The following is a 19031-nucleotide window of genomic DNA, read 5'->3' as shown; positions in this document are numbered from 1 at the left end:
TTTTGCTATAGCTTCCATTTCCTTGTTATTGCTAAACATTCAGATGCATACAGACACTCTGGCTTAATCACAGTGTTGTAGTGCCTTATTTTTGCGTTAATTGATACTGACTTCTTGTTGTACACATTCTTTGTTAGCTGGAATGCCATTTCCATTTTTCTTGTTCTTGTTTTATTTCCTTCTTTATCTGAAGCATTGGGCTGGATGATTTCCCCTAAATATTTGAAATTAGAAACCACCTTTATCTGGCCATCCTTTGTAATCATATTGTTCGGTGACTCTTTTACATTGGTTAGGTACTCTGTCTTTTCAAAGGAGATTTTCAGTCCTGCTTTTTCTGCTGTTTCATTCAGAATATTGATCTGTTTGACTGCTTCTTCCAAACTTCCTGCCAGAATCGCTAAGTCATCAGCAAAAGCGAGGCAATCTACTTCTAATCCATCCTTTATTCTCCCTAATCTGATTTTTTTGTGTTCATTCTTCAGTCGTTTTCTTCCTCCACTCTCTAATAACTTTTTCTAACACACAGTTGAATAGGGTAGGTGACAACCCATCTCCTTGTCTTAATCCTGTTCTGATTTTGAATGGTCTGGATACCTCACCACGGAACTTTACTTTTGCATAGGTATCCGTAAGTGTTTCTTTGACGATTGCGACTGTTTTCTTGTCTGCTCCAAACTCACTAAGGATGTTAACCAAGGTTGTTCTGTCAACGGAGTCGTATGCCTTCTTGAAGTCAACAAACATGATAAAGATGTCTTTTCCTCTTAATCGTCTATATTTAATGATTAACTTCAAGTTTAAAATTTGCTCCACACAAGATCTTCCCTTCCTAAAGCCTGCTTGGTATTCACCAATTTCTTGATCAAGTTGTTTCTCCAATCTGTTTTGTAGGGCCTTAGATAGAATTTTATACGTTACCGGAAGTAAAGATATCCCTCTGTAGTTATTTGCATCGGTTTTATCCCCTTTCTTGAAGATGGGGTGGATTAATGCAGTTTTCCATTCTTCCGGTAAACGTTCTGTTCTCCAAATCTCATTGATTATTCCCAGTAGTTTTTCTTGAGTTGTATTATCCACACTTTTCCACATTTCTGCAATTACCATGTCTTCCCCTGGTGCTTTATTGTTCTTAAGGTTTTTAATTATTTCTCTGATTTCTATGAGGCATGGGGGTTCAGAATTATTGTTTACTGTGTTTGGGGTGTTCGCTGGTAATTTTTCAATAGGTTCCTGACAGTTGAGGAGTTGTTCAAAATATTTTGCTAATATTTCACAATTTTCTTCATTATTCATTGCCAGTTTTCCGCTGGTATCTTTAAAACACAGATTTGGTGCTACATATTTTTGTAGTTTCTGTCTGAATGTGCTGTAAAAGGATCTGTTATTGTTTCTCTTAAAATCTTTATCCATTTGTGTAAGTTGGTTCTTTTCAAATAGTCTTTTTACTGATCTAATGAGTTTTGCTGTAGAAGATCTTTGCTGTTTGAACTCCAGGTAGTCCTTATCACTTTGGTTGAGTGCCATTTCTTCCCTGCCTTCATCCTTTGTTCTATTGCTTCCTCACATGTCTCATCCCACCATTCGTGTTTCTTTCTCTTTTTCATTTTTGCGACTTCTTGAGCAGATCTTATTATTCCTTCTTTTATATCTTCCCATTTATCCGAACATATAACTATGTTTTGACAGAATTCTTCTCTTTTCTCTTTCAAGATGTTTGCGTCTATCTTTTGAGTTTTCTTGTTTTGTATTTGTTTCTTTCTTTGTGGTACGAAATTTAATTTGATTGTCGATAAGTAGTGGTCAGTTACAATGTTTGCCCGTTTCCGAACTCTCACATTCGTTATTTCTTTTTGATTATAGTGTGTGATGGCTATGTGATCTATCTGGAACTCTCCAATACTTGTGTTTGGTGATTTCCATGTTTTCTGTTTCTTAGGAGGTTTTTTGAAATTTGTAGACATTAATTTTAAGTTATGACCCTTGCATAGTTCTATTAATCTTTCTCCATTTCTGTTTGTCCTTTTGTGAGCCGGGTAGTTTCCTACTTTTTTTTTTGTATTTTTTTTCTTGGCCTATTTGTGCATTGAAGTCCCCAAACAGTATTTTCACATTTGATGTTGGGATTTTAGAAAGTTCATGGTTTAGAGATTCCCAATATGTATCTACTTTCTGAGGGTTTTTCTTATTGTCATTGTTGATGGGTGCGTGGCAATTAATAAGTGTATAGGTTTTATTTAGGGCGCGGAATGTGAGAAAAGACAAGCGTTCATTAGATGACTGGAAGTCGGTTATTGAGTTTACCCAGTTAGATTTCACGATGAAGCCTGTTCCAAGGTGGGGAAGGCCTCTTCCACATGGGTTCCAGCCTTTCTTTCCTTTAAATATCCTGTATCCTTCCTAATCCATTAAATCTTCATCTGTAAATCTGGTTTCCTGCAGCGCACATATTTGGATTGTATATACCTTCAAGACTTCGGTGAGCTGCTTCAGTTTTCCCGGCTTCAAGAGCGAGTTAATATTTAGGGTTCCAAAGAAATGTACGCTGTTTTTCTTCAGTTTAGAGGATTTTGAATTCCTTGAACGACATGGTGCTTCAGGCTCTCCAGAATCCTTAGGCCTGATTGCGCTGCTGTTAGCGGCGGAGGATTGGTTACCTCCTGGAGTAGTTCTATCTAGAGAAATTGACATCATGCATAGTTGTTTGAAATTCAGGGGGGAGATGGCTTTTTGGGCCATTCCGAGGTTAAAACTGATATAGGTGGTACTGGGGAAATCAAATACCCAGGGCGGACCAAAAACTAACGAAATGTAGCGTCTGAACTCCTAGAGGAGCTGCTACAAACAGCGTCTGTTCTCCATGTTAGGAGCGGCTGAACACGCACTCTGGAACTTACAATCCCAGTTTTAACATCCGAATGGCCCAAAAAGCCATCTCCCCCCTGAATTTCAAACAACTATGCATGCTTCATTAAGTTATGACAACAATACACCTGTTCATAAAGTTCTCACACCTAGAAAAGTTAGCAAAAATATTTTTTAACAACTCTCCTGTGTACAATTGGTTTCATGGCACTTGTTTCAACTAGAAGACAAAACTGTATGCCACATTAAAAAACTTCTGTGGCAAACTTCAAACATGTGCAATGTTTTAATAGTAACACAGTTACCTCGACAATTACAAATATAAAAAATTGTAGTACCTTTTATCTTTCTTCTAATAATATAATCTCATTTTCTTAGTATCTTTCTTAAAAACATATTATTTACAAAAGCCTTTTTAAATAATGCTGCCTCCACTACATGGCAGGCCAGCTTCCATCCTTTTCCAACCAGTTACATTACCAGACTATGCAACACACACTGGCTCTGCTACTTTCTGACACACTCTGACCAACATATCTGGTCTCAAACACAGTGTTACAAGGGATATGATTATATAGATATTACAGAGGTTGAGTACATCTATCAGACTCACAGCTTCACTCTGATTTAGGGTCAAACCCTACTAAAATTGCCATAACAAATGGGGCAGCCCCCTTTCAACTGGGCTATTACATCACAGGATTAGTCGCGTATTTTATTAACATTTAAACTTTCCTTTGAGAGTAATGAAAGGAAAAAAGACTTTTGCAAATGTTATGCAGAAACTGATTACATTTACAGTTCAGTCTAAACTTATATCCTTACTAGCACATAAGTTTCACAGTAAGAAGGTACCACGAAAACAAAACGATTAAATTGTTAATTTTATGATGCCAGAAGTTCACAAAACTGTGAGGTAAAATTTATACAAATCTCCATTTTACAATTTGAAAGTGCGCAACTAAGCTGGTGGTGTACTAGCACAGTCAGTGAAGACAAAGGCCAAATAAGGGAAATAATATGTCAAGTTGCATGGTTTTGTGCAGTGGCAGGAGGAAATGCCCTCAACAACATACTAGAAACACTGACTGCTGAGGGATGGTGGTACATTTGAAAGTAACTATTGTAAATTTTTCTTGAATGACATGAAACATGCACCCTCTAGAAAAAAGTATCCCAATACAAAATTAAACTATATTAAATTTCCATAAAAAAGGTCCTATTCATTTTTTCTCTAGGCCTAATAGTTTGCAAAAATAGAGCGGGAGAATATTGAAAATCCTGCATGATGTGCATGTGCTGTGCCTTAGGTAATTTTTGTATGTCAATTTGAGGTCATTTCCCAGCTTGATAGACCACAGGGTGTCCTATATGAAATTGTTGCTTCTCAACTTCCTCTACACCTCTGTAAATGGTTATCGTTTACACCCATTATAAGATGCAAAGTGTTTCCTGTGTTAAAGCAGTCTTCTGAAAACCATACGTGCACATGCTCTATTGTGCATATTTCTCTCTCTCTCTCTCTCTCTCTCTCTCTCTCTCTCTCTCTCTCTCCCCCCCCCCTCCCCCTTTCCCTATCCCTTTTTCCCTTGCTTGGAAAATGTTTCCTTCATCATCAGACATGGGGCACTGTTGTAGTGTCCTCTCACGGAACCTTTGTTCTGCTCACAAATGTCTCCAGAGACACTTCAGATCAGAGGAGCTAATGCTCCTTTTTTCCGAGTCATTGATCACTCACTCCTTAGAAGGATTAGCTCTTTGAAGCAGTTCACGAATGATCTTGATAAGATTTCGAAGTAATGCAAAGATTGGCAACTTGTTTTAAATGTAAAACTGTGCATTTCACAGTATATGATTAAAATAGCCAGGAGTCAGAGTTCAACTCATTCAAATACCTGGGTGAAATGAAATGCCTTGTGGCAGACCTGATTACCTAGTGCAAGGGGATGCCACTTCAGTGACTTGCGCGTCAATGAGGATGAAATGATGATGATTACGACGACGACAACACAAACACCTATTCCCTGAGCGGAGAAAATCTCCAACCCACTCAGGAATTGAACCCGGTCCCCCCAGCATGACAAGCCAGCACTCTGTCCACTCAGCTGTGGTAGCGGACAATACCTGGGTGTAACAGATTGACAGGATATGAAATGGAATGGGCAAGTAGGCTCAATAGTAGGTAAATCAGATGACAAAATAAGGTACCTCGGCAGGATACTGAGAAATTGCTGCTAGTCTACAAAGAAGACTGCTGTTTTCAGTTCACTTGTGTGTCCCATTTTAGCATACTGCTGAACTGTGTGGAACCTACAGCAGGCAGGATTAACTACAAAGAGGGGTGGCTCAAATGATGACAGGTTTCTTTTAGTCACAGAAGTGTTAAAATCACCTGATTAGAAATAAATTATACTGCAAAGGCCTACTTAAAGTTTCAAAAATTGATATTAAGTGAAGAATGTAGAGATGTTTTCAGCCTCTTGTGTATTGTTCTGATGGAGACTGTGAAGATGAGATTAAGCTAATTACAGCACACGCAGAAGCTTGTAAGCAGTCATTCTTCCTGCACTTTATACATGACTCGAATACATCTGGTATCTTACTAAGCAGCATGTGCTTCAGTGTTTTTCAGAGCATAAATGTAGATTTAGAAAATACACTGGAAAAATATTATAAAAAGCAAATTTAAGAGACTGTGATTCTCCAGTTTCTCCCAGCGTAATTCACAACGAATTAGTTCACAGGCAAACAGCCAGGTGTCAGTGTCCAATGGACACAATATTTTGACAGCTGACAAAATTGTCATCATCAGGTGTGCTGATAAACTGACTGTGAAGGGGTCAGCAAGGCACTATTTTATCTCTTCCTCCCCCTCCCTTCCACCAATTTGTCACTCTGTCTACCATCCATGCTCATCACTTCCTCTTCCTGCCAGCACATTACTCCATACCCAGTTCACACCCAGGGACACCTCCATGTGCCACTTCAACTGTCGCACTCCCAGTCTCTGAAATAAGTTCCTTGTGGGATCCCTCTCCCCCTCCCCCTCCCTTTCTTCACCATACTGAATGCGGGTTCCTAGGCCTTATTAAGGATGAAACCACTAGTGTGCTTGATCAGTGGTTCCCTTATATAAATATTGCTGTGATGACACAGTCCTATCAGTTTTCAGCCTCTTGTGTATTGTTCTGATGGAGACTGTGAAGATGAGATTAAGCTAATTACAGCACACGCAGAAGCTTGTAAGCAGTCATTCTTCCTGCACTTTATACATGACTCGAATACATCTGGTATCTTACTAAGCAGCATGTGCTTCAGTGTTTTTCAGAGCATAAATGTAGATTTAGAAAATACACTGGAAAAATATTATAAAAAGCAAATTTAAGAGACTGTGATTCTCCAGTTTCTCCCAGCGTAATTCACAACGAATTAGTTCACAGGCAAACAGCCAGGTGTCAGTGTCCAATGGACACAATATTTTGACAGCTGACAAAATTGTCATCATCAGGTGTGCTGATAAACTGACTGTGAAGGGGTCAGCAAGGCACTATTTTATCTCTTCCTCCCCCTCCCTTCCACCAATTTGTCACTCTGTCTACCATCCATGCTCATCACTTCCTCTTCCTGCCAGCACATTACTCCATACCCAGTTCACACCCAGGGACACCTCCATGTGCCACTTCAACTGTCGCACTCCCAGTCTCTGAAATAAGTTCCTTGTGGGATCCCTCTCCCTCTCCCCCTCCCCCTCCCTTTCTTCACCATACTGAATGCGGGTTCCTAGGCCTTATTAAGGATGAAACCACTAGTGTGCTTGATCAGTGGTTCCCTTATATAAATATTGCTGTGATGACACAGTCCTATCAGTTCATCAGCAAACCTGGTAATGGCAGCTTGGCCATTTGCCGAAGTATTGTGCCCAGTGGACACTGACACCCACCCATTCATCAGTGAAATAATTCATCAGTCACAAATCTGAGTGGAAGTTAGGATCCAGACTGCTTCCAAGTTTTTGTTTGAAACAAGTAATTTCTTGATTTGCATTACCATATACTTATCTTCTCATTAGCAGTGAGAAGGGTAGACTGCTACTCACCCCATAGAGGTGGTGTAGAGTTGTAGGTGGCACAATAAAAAATACTGTAATATGTTTAATTTTTCAAACAAACAAAAATCCTTGTTCCAAAATGGAAACATACTTTCAAAACTCGCGTACTCCTGACCACTGTCTCGCACACACCTGACCACTGTCTTTGGGTGATGGGACCTGACTGCAGATTAAAACTACATCTGGCATGAGCAGCAACCTCCTGAAGCGGGTAGTGAGGATTAGAAGGTGGCATGGAGAGTGGATAGCAGGGTTTAGGAGAAGGCATGGGGTGGGAAGGGATGGCAGGGTAGAAGTGAGGGAAGGTGCTGTGTTGCCTGTAGGAGTGTGCAGGGACATAATGATGGGATCAGGATGGGCTGCTAGGTGCAGTTGGAAGGCTGTGCTGGAGTGGGAGCAGAAGAGAGAGGGAAAGACTAATAGGTGCATCAGTGGGATAGAAGGCATGTGGAGTATTGGAAGGGGATCAGGGAAAGGGTATAGGCATTCCATGGAACAGAAGGCATATGGAGTTTTGGAGGGAGACCAAGGAAAGGGGATAGGTATTCCATCCTGGGCTTTCCATTGTCTGTTTAAGATGGAAACATACATTTTGTGGTGGTCAAAGTCTTTGTGAAAGTGATGATAAAATATGCACTTGGTTTTGTGTTCAGTGTTATTGTAGGTACCAACATCAAGGTATGATTCACTTTTGCTACTTCACTCAACAAATAACCTAAACAGGTAACAATAAAATCAGAAAACTACTTTGTCAAGTGCAGATCATTGCGTCTATAGTTGGAGTGACGAACGGTGGAGATAGAGTTTAGGCTTGTTCTGCATACCAACGTCACGTATTCTCCAGCAGCCAGTGAGCGTTTAGCATGTTCTGAGCATTCTGCTGTGAATGCCATGGCTAATACGAGCATTGAACATGATCAGAGCAAGTTGTTTAGTGAGTTTTGATTCAATTTGTTGCGAGTTGTCATCGCTGATTGTGGTGGTAAGTGATATAGTTTGCATAAGCAAGCGAGAGACATAATTTGCAGGACATATGCTTTCTTAAAGTGGAAAGCACATGCACGCACGTACCGCAACTGTCACTTGGAATTGTCAACAAGGCAATTCGTATCCGTGCCTCGTCATGCGCGAACCATTGTCATTCGTGGATCGGACTATAGTAACTATAAAGTATTTCATTTTATCTGTCGTAGCTACCTAGTTATGTCATACCATGCTACATGGACCCAACAAAATACTTCCCATGCATCATTTTTATAGCCTGAATGTGGGAAAACTATGTGACAAGCCCGAACACTTCCTATCTTTGCGTACGATTGCTAAAGTGCGTAGCAGTTTGTGATTTTTTGGTGTTGTAGTGATCTTAATTTTTGCTCCTTTTTTGGTGCTTCGTGCTGTTGTATGATCTTGGTAACGGTGTTTGTGCTTTTTCCATATAGATGCTAAAGTCCCACAGAATCATTACAGCAAATGCTCTATATTCGAAATTTTCAGTGTGATTCTCAGATTCTTGAAACATTTATAGAAATAATTGTGTATTTTGTAGTGCAACATTCAGTGTCAGCAGTAACTTAAGACATATTAATATGAAACATGTAAGTAATGCTGTTGTGGAGGTCATGTTCAATATTTGTGATTATGCCACTTGCAGACATGAAAATTTCAGGCAAGATAACCGCAAACATCAAAATGTCTGTGAAGACATGACTATTACAAATTGTCTGTAGTTATCACAGATTTATCACCTTAATTGCAGTGTTACAGAAAGTTACTAAAAGCTATGGATAGAGATTTTAAAACTCAGTGTTTAGAAAAAGAATCAGGAAAGGCACTGTTTACATTCCAATAATTATATGCTACTATAATGTTTTACAAAGGGTAATGATTCCTTTCCTGAGTACAAGTAAACCTCTCTTTGCTTCAGACAATGGAAAAAGTAACTGAACAGTGGGAACCTGTGGTAAAATTTTTCATTGAGAAAGCTTAAAGTATAAACAGCTCTCACTTAAGTAGAGTACACTCCATTCTAAATGATCCAGTTACTAAACCATGTCTTCTTTTCTTGCATTATACTCTTCCATTATTTACAAAAGCAAATGTATTCCTTCAGAAAGAAGAGCCAGTAACTTGTAAGTTACCTAGCACCCTAAATATCTTATTTAAAGATTTGGTTATGAGATTTATCAAACCTTCTGCAGTATGTGGTTCTTGTTGTCTGCTGGAATCGAAATTTCGAAAAATATAAAAAAAAGGAGATAAAGATATTATTATTGCTGTAAACACTAGAAGCTACTATTCGTCATACCAAGTTTGAAAAGTGTGTTGTAAAATTTTATGAAGATATCAGAAGTTTTTTCATAAACTCATGTATTTGCACCAAAGAAAAACTTGGACATTATGGATATTGGATTTACGACAGTATATCTTTTACATCAGTTGTGAAGTTCAGTGAGCTCTTTCCCAATGTCCTGAGTGAAAAATATGTGTAAAAAAAAAAAAAAAAAAAAAATTAGAATTGGAGTTTTTAGTATACCAGTTTGATGACTTTCGAAGAGTAGAAGAAATGAAAGCTGATATCGGTTGGCGCAAAATACCTGCTGTCTGTGATGCATCAGGTATTAAAAAGTATCCATTGCTGAGCAAGCTTATGATTGCATTAGTGCTTTTTCATTGCAGTAATACTACCTGTGAGAGAGTTTTCAGTATTGTTTTCCTAACACTACTGAATTTCAATCTTGTATGAATATAGAAACTTCAAGTGCTATGATGATCAGTAAAACGAGCCATTTGTCTTCAGGAAGAGCATGTCACCAAAGTAATTTCACAGTAAATACCGCTCAAGAAAAAATTATCTTCAGTCACCAATGAAAATTAGTATTTTATTTAATAATACAAGTGGATTGTTTCCATGCTTCGTTTTCATTAATAATTTGAGAGATATGTGTGTGCTGATTTTGCAGTATATGAAAATTACATAAATGTTGCTAAAACAACCTTGAATGTACTAAACTAATTTTTAGCATTTTCCACTTCACCTGAGTTTTTCATTTACAATTGTTTTCATTCCTGAAAAATCTTTATTTAGGGTCGGAAAGTGTCTAAAACAGTGTTGAAGACGTAAATAAGCTTTTCCATATTTGCCACGTGATTACCTACAGCCTTTCCTCAAGGGTGGCAGCTATGTGAAGATTGTGTCCACTATGTAAATATAAATGTGCAGTGTGTCAACATTACTCTGTTCATACCAGGATTCCGATAGTTCATGAAATTTTTGTATTCTCCAATGAAGACAAACTTGACTCGCTGAATCATATCGTATGCAGATTGGAACACGACAGTAGAGTTGCAGATAGCAGACTCAAATCACACTTTCTGCAGCCATAATAATGTTTACAAACACAGAGGAACAAACAGGTCTTTTACTTGATGGAGAAATACACCCATGATAGAGGCAGGTGACTATTCAGATTTGGCACAACTTTAAAATATAGAAAGGTCTCGATCACATGATTCTTTATTAAGCATTAAGCATTTCAAAATTTCATCATCAGACTGAAGCTGTGAAATGAAGTGTACAAGAAAATTAACAATAGCAAATATATATGCAATAGCATATGTATGCATCTAAATATTATAACCACTATTTCAGCATTACGTTTGCCGAGGCATCAGTCCCCCCTCCCCCTACCCCCCATCATATTTTCAAGTGGGTTTTGATCTTCCTCTTGTGGAAGTATTTTTAACAGTCACAAATGATGCTTTGGGAGATCCCCTTAAGTCAAATGTATTTGTTCGATATGGCAGAGGTATTTCACAGCACCTGATCAAATGTCGTGGAGCTATCAAAACACAAATTATAATGTTCTTGGCAGACTGACTGTGCTTGGAGGAAAAATTTCTCCAAGATCGAAGATTACGAGGAGTGACAACTTGATGAAAGCCAGGACTGCTGAGCCAAATGCATCTCTACTACCTGTGATATGAGTGGACTGCCAACTGCCATTTCAGTCATCCGCTCCAAAGAGAATCTGTGGGAGGCTGAAACTGGTGCTCACTGTATTGTTCTGAAACACAGGTGTGCAGGAGCAGGTGGCAGTGAACTTTGGGTGGCCAGGGTGGCTAATGAGGCAACTTGACTCCTCCAAGACTCCAGTAGTACAGTGTAATATGGCAAAATGTTCCACAGTACTTGCTCTAATTTGTCACTCGTTTACTTGCATTATTTCATACACTGTATATTCGACAGCCAGTGAGATTTGCCATCACAAACCTGTGGCTTGGATGGACTGTGTGTTCTTGGTACCAGCTTAGTTCATCTGTCAAACTAGTTCTCACAGTTACAGTGTCATCAAATTTCTGTGCTAACACACATCAAATAGAATTGCCCATATTTAAAATCACTTCACCTGTAATGTGTACTACCACACACACACACACACACACACACACACACACACACACACTTCTATTGTGGAAGCATAAAAATGCTACAATTAGAAAAATTCTAGGGAAACATAATTCGGTTGTGAAGGAGCTAGCTTACAGAACTTTAAATTGACCAGTTCTTGATTGCTGGGTGTAATAAGTAGAATTCATAGATGTAAATATGAACAAGAAAAAGAGCAATGGAGTTAGTTAAAAATTAGTTTACACAACATTGTAATGGAGGTGTTAATCCAACTCCAATGTCATATCCAAGAGGAATTTACTCTTAAAATTGTGAGAGTGTTCAGTCTAAGAACAGTCAAGGAACATATTATGTACCCCCTCATACATGTTTCTCCTTGACTGTTATCATAAAACTGGAGAAAATCAGGCTTATCCAGAGGATTGCAGTCAAGTCATTCTTAAAGTGACTCTCTTTTAATGGAGCAAATGGTAGTGGCTCATGAAGTTTCCATTACCAAATACCTTGTGGAGTATAGAATGTATATATTTACACCTGTCAGACTTGTTCAGAGTAAAGCTGCCAAAATCATTACTCCAACAAAGGAAACTGGTTGTCGTAAAGGTAATTATATATATTTGAATGTGGGGTAACATCCAATAGGATTTCTGAAATTATGAAATATTCACCACACTTCAGATTTATCTGTTTCACAGTCTAAGATCATCTCATTAAATATTTTGTGTTCTGATGGCATTGGGAGTGTTTACTTACATTTGAGGATAGATGTGAGAATAGAGTGCAGACCGAAGACTGAAAAGCTCACTTCATTGTCATGGCATAATGCTGTTTGCCTCTTAATTTTATTATTATTTTTGAAGGAAAACAACAACCAGTTTCAGTTGTAACTTAACAACTTAATAAATCTATCAATCAAATCAAACAAAGAAAATCCTGGATGGAATAATGTCTGCGACTAAACATCTCCACTATATGGTGAGTAGCAATCTATCCTGTTCATAATTATCATTTATCTATCAAATCAAGTGTTGTGGGAGCCTCATTAGAATTTCAAGCAGTGCTGGATTTTGTCCAGTGCATCGTGTAACGGACAGACCAGAAGACCTTGCACATATGACAAGGATTGTTACATGATATTATTCATATAGATAGGCAGAAGCTATCATTCCTTCGTCATCTGATGTGCTAGAGAACAGAGGATAGATAAGATAAGTGATGTGTACTCCACTTCTGCTTCCCGTGGGAAATAGTTTCATCATTTGCAACACATGACAGATTACTGGGACCCAATAAGAAGCATCACAGTGTGAATTACTGAAGAAATAATCCTCTAGCTTTTCTAATGTGGAAAACCAGTAAATGTGATAACATGTGGGGAAAAGTAAAGCGTGAAGGATTAAATGAGCCCCAAAAGGTACTGTATTTCTCTTCACTGACCCCGTTGGAGAGGAGGATGACACATCCATTTTCCATCACAGAAAAGTTATCTGGCTGAAATTATTGATGTATTTTGTTGACAACTAGACTGTTTTACAGTTATCAGTATACTTTTATCAGTGCTTCAAGTGTATCTTGTCTTAGTTCAATAAATATGTTACACAGACACCATTACAACATTGAGTATGGATCCTCAGTGGCTGTCTGCCCGTGCAGCTGGAGTGACATGAAATAATTTGAAAGTTCGATTTAGTCTTTTTAAGAAACAAGCGAAATAAATGTCCAATCAGAGCCCCTTTTCCATAGGTAAAACTTATAAAAGAGGGTGATAACTGTTTCTCTTCAGAAGCCGTAGACCCCATCAGAGTGCCACACACTTTGAAGTTGAGGTTGGTCTTACAGAGATTGTCCCATCCTTGAAACCTAAGGAGCTAAGCAAGTAGTTTGTGGCACTCGACATTACATTGTCATGCCTTGTGGTTGCCGAGAGATTCCTGAACTGACAGTACTAGATAAGATTTATATTTCGTGCTTGAATTTTTGGTTTAATACTATTGGGTATTTTTACAGAAATTGCACTTGAAATTAGCAAATTTGTCTAAAACTTGGGTGTGACAATGCTTTCAATCAAATTTTTATTGTTAATATGGTGCTCTTGTTTAATTCATATTACCTGAGTTCCACTGTTCCACATGAGTTTTGTATGTTTCACTTCCAGTTTATGTGAATAAAATTCCATTTCAACGAGCTTTCATGTCTTACAATGTTTCCTGTGTTAACGACTCAATTGTACAGACAGTAACCTGTCATAGGGCGTCTGTGTACAGTTGTCGTTATAGTAAATATATCTCTCCCTGTCCCTCTGCCTCTGTGTGAATGTGTGTGTGTGTGTGTGTGTGGGGGGGGGGGCAATTTGTCTCAATAAATTTAAAGGGATGGAAGGGAGGCTGCTCAGTAAAACAGAGTATGTGGGCAGTCCCAGCGCCATGAGGTTCATATAATAAGAGAAGTTGGGCAAAACAACAGTGCTTGGACAGGCAGATTAGAAGTCAAGAGTAAGAAGTATGAAAAGCTAGAAAACTAACAAAGGGGCGTTACGGACTGCTCTGCCCACTTTGATTTTCTGCATTCTTACAAGATTTGAATATCAGTGCCTGGAGCTCAATTTCCTAATGGAGTATGACGCAAGTCTCAAAAGAATTTTAAAAAAATCGTCATTTGAAGTTGCTAAATGTAAGGAATTTCAAAATAGCAAACATACAAGGGGTAGTCAAATGAAAATGTGACAGATAACAAATAGTAAGCAAACAGTTTGTTGTTTCAAAATTATTTGTTATTTCAATTTAAAAAGTATTTGTTATTTCAGTTTAAAAAGTATTTGTTATTTCAAAAGTGATCACCATAACTGTTAATACATCTATCCCACTGTGAGTCAAGAGAGTCGGTGCCTGCACCTCTTTATCAGAACTGTATTGATGGCCATGAATGTCTCTTCGAGACTCCAAATATGTGGAAATCGAACAGGGAGAGATCAGGTGGCCCACAAGTTGCCAAGGCTGTTTCAAGTATGCTGCAGAAGTTTTGCTGGAAAGTCCTGACATGTCTTCCAGATAATCCCAATCTCTCCCCATGTGACTTCCACATTTTTGGAGCCCTGAAGAAAGACATTTGTGGTCATAGATATGCTTGAGGCAAAAAGGTACACTCCTGGGTACAATCATGGTTCTGTAGACAACCCTAAACATTTCTCCATGAAGGCATTGACCATCTTATCTAGCAATGTGACAAATGTTTTAACAGTTATGGCAATTACATTTGAAATAATGAAAAGTTTACATGCTTTCTTACATCTGTCTCATTTCATTTGGCTGCCCCTTGTAAGTGTCTGTTGTGTGATGTGTAGCATGAAGTCCTAGGTAAAGTCCCTGGCCCAAATCTCAGCCCAATAAATTTTCTTACTTAAATTCCTCATTTATTAATAGATGAAAATTTCATCAACAAATATTGAATCGTAATTTTTAAATAAAAATAACAGTTTTTATTTTTAGTTGCTGGTTGTATGAAAATAAACTATGACAGATGTGAATTTATTAAATGAAAAAATTATATACATCACTAATGCTATTTAATCTGTAGAAATAAAAAAGTATTTTATTTTGTATTTGATGTTTCACATTTGTTTACTGAATTTTAATTTATTGTGAATACTTCAGGCTATCAGTAATTACAAAACTGCTATTTTTTATATAATATTCAATATTTGTTATTTACCATTTCCATTTGTCATTAAATGTGGAATTTAAATAAAAACACAATAAAAGTTACTGTTAGCAAAATTTGAACCAGAAATATTATATACTAGACTTTTACACGATGCAGTCAGCTGGCAAACGTTATGTTAATCAAATTGAAATTTTTTGTACGTAGCAGTGCTCAGAAATCCTCTAAGATTCAAAGTTTTTTTTTTTCACATTTCTTTTTTTTTTTAATTTTTACGATTGGGAATAGTGCTTTGGGAAATTGGTGTCCAAACACTGACCTTCAAACCCTATAAACCTTAAGGAAATCGAAGGAGGCCAGAATATAAGGTCCTTGTAAGTAAAGTAATTTTTTTTTAAATGTAGTTAATCATTCTAGTAATAATATGAAAAAGGATAAAATGGGTAAAATGCAGGTAAGGCAGTTGGGTAGTATTAGATAAGATAATGCGAGGCATGTTCAGAAAGTAATGTACTATGACCACAAAAGATGGTGGTTTTTTGTTTATTGTGGGTTGGCAACACTGTGTGGTAGAGGGAGGACCCCATGACCAGACCAAGCATCACAGAAACAAAACATGAACTCATATTGAAGTGTCCAGTTGTGTGAAAGTTCCCAGTATGAAATCTCGCCAAGTGTGAGCCATGTGCTGTGATCCACTTTCTACTCATAGAAGGAATAACTTCTGCCCAAATTTTTTCATGAATCAGAGTGGTCTATGGCAAAGGTGCTATGAACAGAATGAGTGTTTAAGTGTTGTAGGTAGTTTGGCAAAGGCAGAGCAAATGTTCATGATGAGCAGAGGGGTGGAAGACATTCCATTTTGACTGTTGAGTTGGTGCAAAAAATGAAGGCGACTGTTTGCAAAGACCACAGATTGACAATGGAGAAAATTTCTGCAAGGTTTCCACATTTCTTCACAAGTCTCTTATACAAAATCCACGAAGAAACTCTGGGATACTGGAAACTGTGTGCAAGATGGATCCCAAAACAGCTGACAACATCACATTAAAAATTGGGTCAGTAGCACCTGTGAGATTCTTGAGCGACCTTAACTTGGAAGGTGAGGATTTTCTGAGTTCTTGTGTAACTGGAGATGAAACTTGGGTGGCTCATTACATGCCTGAAACAAAAAGACCATCATCACAGTGGTGTCACACTATTTACCATCTGCCAAAATATTCAAAACCACAGTTTTGGGTAAAAGAATCATGGCCTCATAGTTTTGGGACAGAAAAGGTGTCATTTTGGTCAAATTTCTGCCTCGGGGAGACAATCAATGAACAACAATATTGTGAGATCCTAAAAATCTCGAAAGGAGCATTCAAAACAAAAGTAGGGGAATGCTGGTGAGAGGACTGTGCTTGGTGCAAGACAACGTTCGTCCTCACACAGCCTTTGCCACCAAGGCGCTCCAGGACTTCTTTGGGTGGAGCATTCTGAACCATCCCCTGTATTCCTCTCACTTGGTGCCTTCAGATTATCATCTTCTCTCCTCTCTGAAGGCACTCAATGGAACTGAGTTTTCATTCGTTGAGCAGGTGCACAAAGAGGCTCTGAAGTGCGAGTAGGAGCTAACAGAGTTCTTTGAGGAGGACATAAAGAACTTTGTGCTAAAACTTGCCACATGCATTGAACAGGCTGGTGATTATATGGAAAAATAGTCCGCAAGCATTTTGACAATACTCTGTAATTTTTATTTATTTTATTTTATTTTTTTCGTTTCAACAGTACTGTGTGTTTTTTGGAAAAATATAGTAATCTAGTACACACACTTTCTGAAAACGCCTCACATTGCTTCAAGGATTGTGTAATTTTATCTTGTGGAACAGACCATACCTCACTTAAAGAGAAGTTTATGTCTTTGCAACAGTGTGCGATTTGCAGGGGGGGTTGGGGGGGGGGGGGATTTCCCCCCTCTGCATCAGACCATCCCCTCTTCTGGTTTTAATTCATGCATCCCAACCTGGGATGTTTATTTCCCATGCACTGTAGTAAAATTTTACATATAATTTAAATCTGTGGAGCCGAACACTGAAAGTTTTTAATAAGTCTTACTATTAATATGTTTCAGTTTTCTATCATCAGAATAAGTACAGCTTTTCACAAATGTGCCTCTACTTTTTGGAGTCCCCTTGTATACCTGTATGTATATGATTTTGTAAATAAGCTTTACCTATAATGTACTTTTAAAGATATAACAAGGGATGGCTTTTCTGATAGTGCATAAGCGTGAATAGTGAGTTTCGGAGTTTCGGCATTAACATCTATTTATAAATAGCTGTTTAACCATGCGTAATGCCACAGTCCAAGCTAGTAGCATATATAATTCTACTAACCCCCTAAGACATCCCATCCCCCCCCCCCCCCCCCCCCCCCCCACTGGTTAAAAGCACAAATCGCACTCTGCTTTGCAAATACATCAGATGTGATGAAATATGTTTCACAAACCTGGATGCAAGCATAGAAATTTAAATTTCTTTGATTATGTTAGAAATTTAAATTTTTTTGATTGTGTGATTCAGTACAGTGATGTCAGATATATATTAAGTGATACTTAACTGTCAGTGGTTGGCAGTGGTGTAAAAAAAATAGGCAGTTCAAGTGAACCTCCTACCTACAGGATAGAAAAAAGATTTGAAGTCAAGTGCTACTAAATTTGTGGATTCAATTTCTATGTTTCTGTACTCTTTTGTTATCTTGCTGGTATATTTTCCAAACTATTTCAAGTGTAATTGTTGAATCAAAATAAACTGCAGTGTTTTATCTTCTGTTGCAGGTATCTTCATTGTGTGGATAGAATGAGGAAGCAGGTGCCCATCAGATGATTGGTGATATGATGATAGATGTTTTGCAAGCAATAAAATGTAACTGAGTGGGCATGTGTCATGCTGAACTACATCAGTTTCCATCAACACATTTGAAGTGTTGTGGGTCAGTAAAAACTGTCATGGAACAGTTGTGAGTACCCACTCTTGGAACTTTTAGAGCAAGGGTTTTATGCCTTAAAAAGGAAGGAGATAATGAATAGAAAGTTTTACACACATAGTGATTATTGGAACATCCTGAGCAACTAATTGGACCTTCATAATTTTCTTATAATACCACAGTTTCATTTTAACAACTACTCTGTGACATTGTACACATTTATTTAAGTTGTGTAAGAGAATACTGTGGCTTTTATACTGGCAAATAGTGATTCCTGTTTTCAATTACTGGCACTGTTCTTTGTGCTGCATTGTGTTCCACAACCTGGGGTCCCACACATAGGTCTTAAAAAAGACTATCAAATATGACAATTCTCAAATGTTAATTGTTCAGTTTAGTAGTTCCATACTTAGGATCTGTGAAAATTCATTTATCTGGTGCCTTAATGCTGGATGAGGACTTGCACAGAATAACTATACTCATAACATTCTAATATCAACTTACAAACCAGTCTGCCATTTAGTACTTCAGACATAGCAAATTATTAGGGACACACCAAACTCTGGCTCATTTTGTCTGTTTATTTTGTTTTGGAAAACATCAGTAATGGTACCAACATGTATATTATTCAATTACACAGTGTTAGTTCAGTATTTTAGTAGGTGAATATTAACTAATACTGGTTGTACAGAACATTGCAGTGCAGTAAATTTTATTGAATTTTTTTTCCAGTGTAATCTTGTAGTATGTGTAGGATAATATTTCAGTCGCCATACCATGGTCACATGATCTTGAGATGTAAGAATAAAAACAATTTCAATGTCAGTACATTAACATAATATCATTTTGGTGACAGGATTGCTTACAATGAGCAGTATTAGCTGTACAAAATTTTAATTTTTTCGTGGAGCATTGGAACCAGGGTTTTCTGGAGACTTGTATTTTCATAAGTTTTGGTAATGTTCCAAGGGGAAGGATTTGTTTATGTAGCCTTTGTGCTTCTCTTGTAAAAAAATTGTAGAACTA

General features: G+C 37.8%; 1 protein-coding gene across 1 annotated transcript in view; it reads left to right on the top strand.

Annotated features, from left to right (window-relative positions):
* Positions 1-17988, top strand: part of LOC124787893 (vacuolar ATPase assembly integral membrane protein VMA21 homolog) — a 38015-nt gene extending 20027 nt beyond the window's left edge. The window contains exon 4 of the mRNA XM_047254864.1: positions 17857-17988. The gene's annotated coding sequence lies outside the window, so the exon portion shown is untranslated. The remainder of the gene's footprint in view (positions 1-17856) is intronic.
* Positions 17989-19031: the final 1043 nt, after the last annotated feature.

The sequence above is a fragment of the Schistocerca piceifrons genome, chromosome 3 (genome assembly GCF_021461385.2).
Source record: "Schistocerca piceifrons isolate TAMUIC-IGC-003096 chromosome 3, iqSchPice1.1, whole genome shotgun sequence".
In the NCBI taxonomy this organism is placed as follows: Eukaryota; Metazoa; Arthropoda; class Insecta; order Orthoptera; family Acrididae; genus Schistocerca; species Schistocerca piceifrons.
This window is presented reverse-complemented; position numbering and strand designations above follow the sequence as displayed.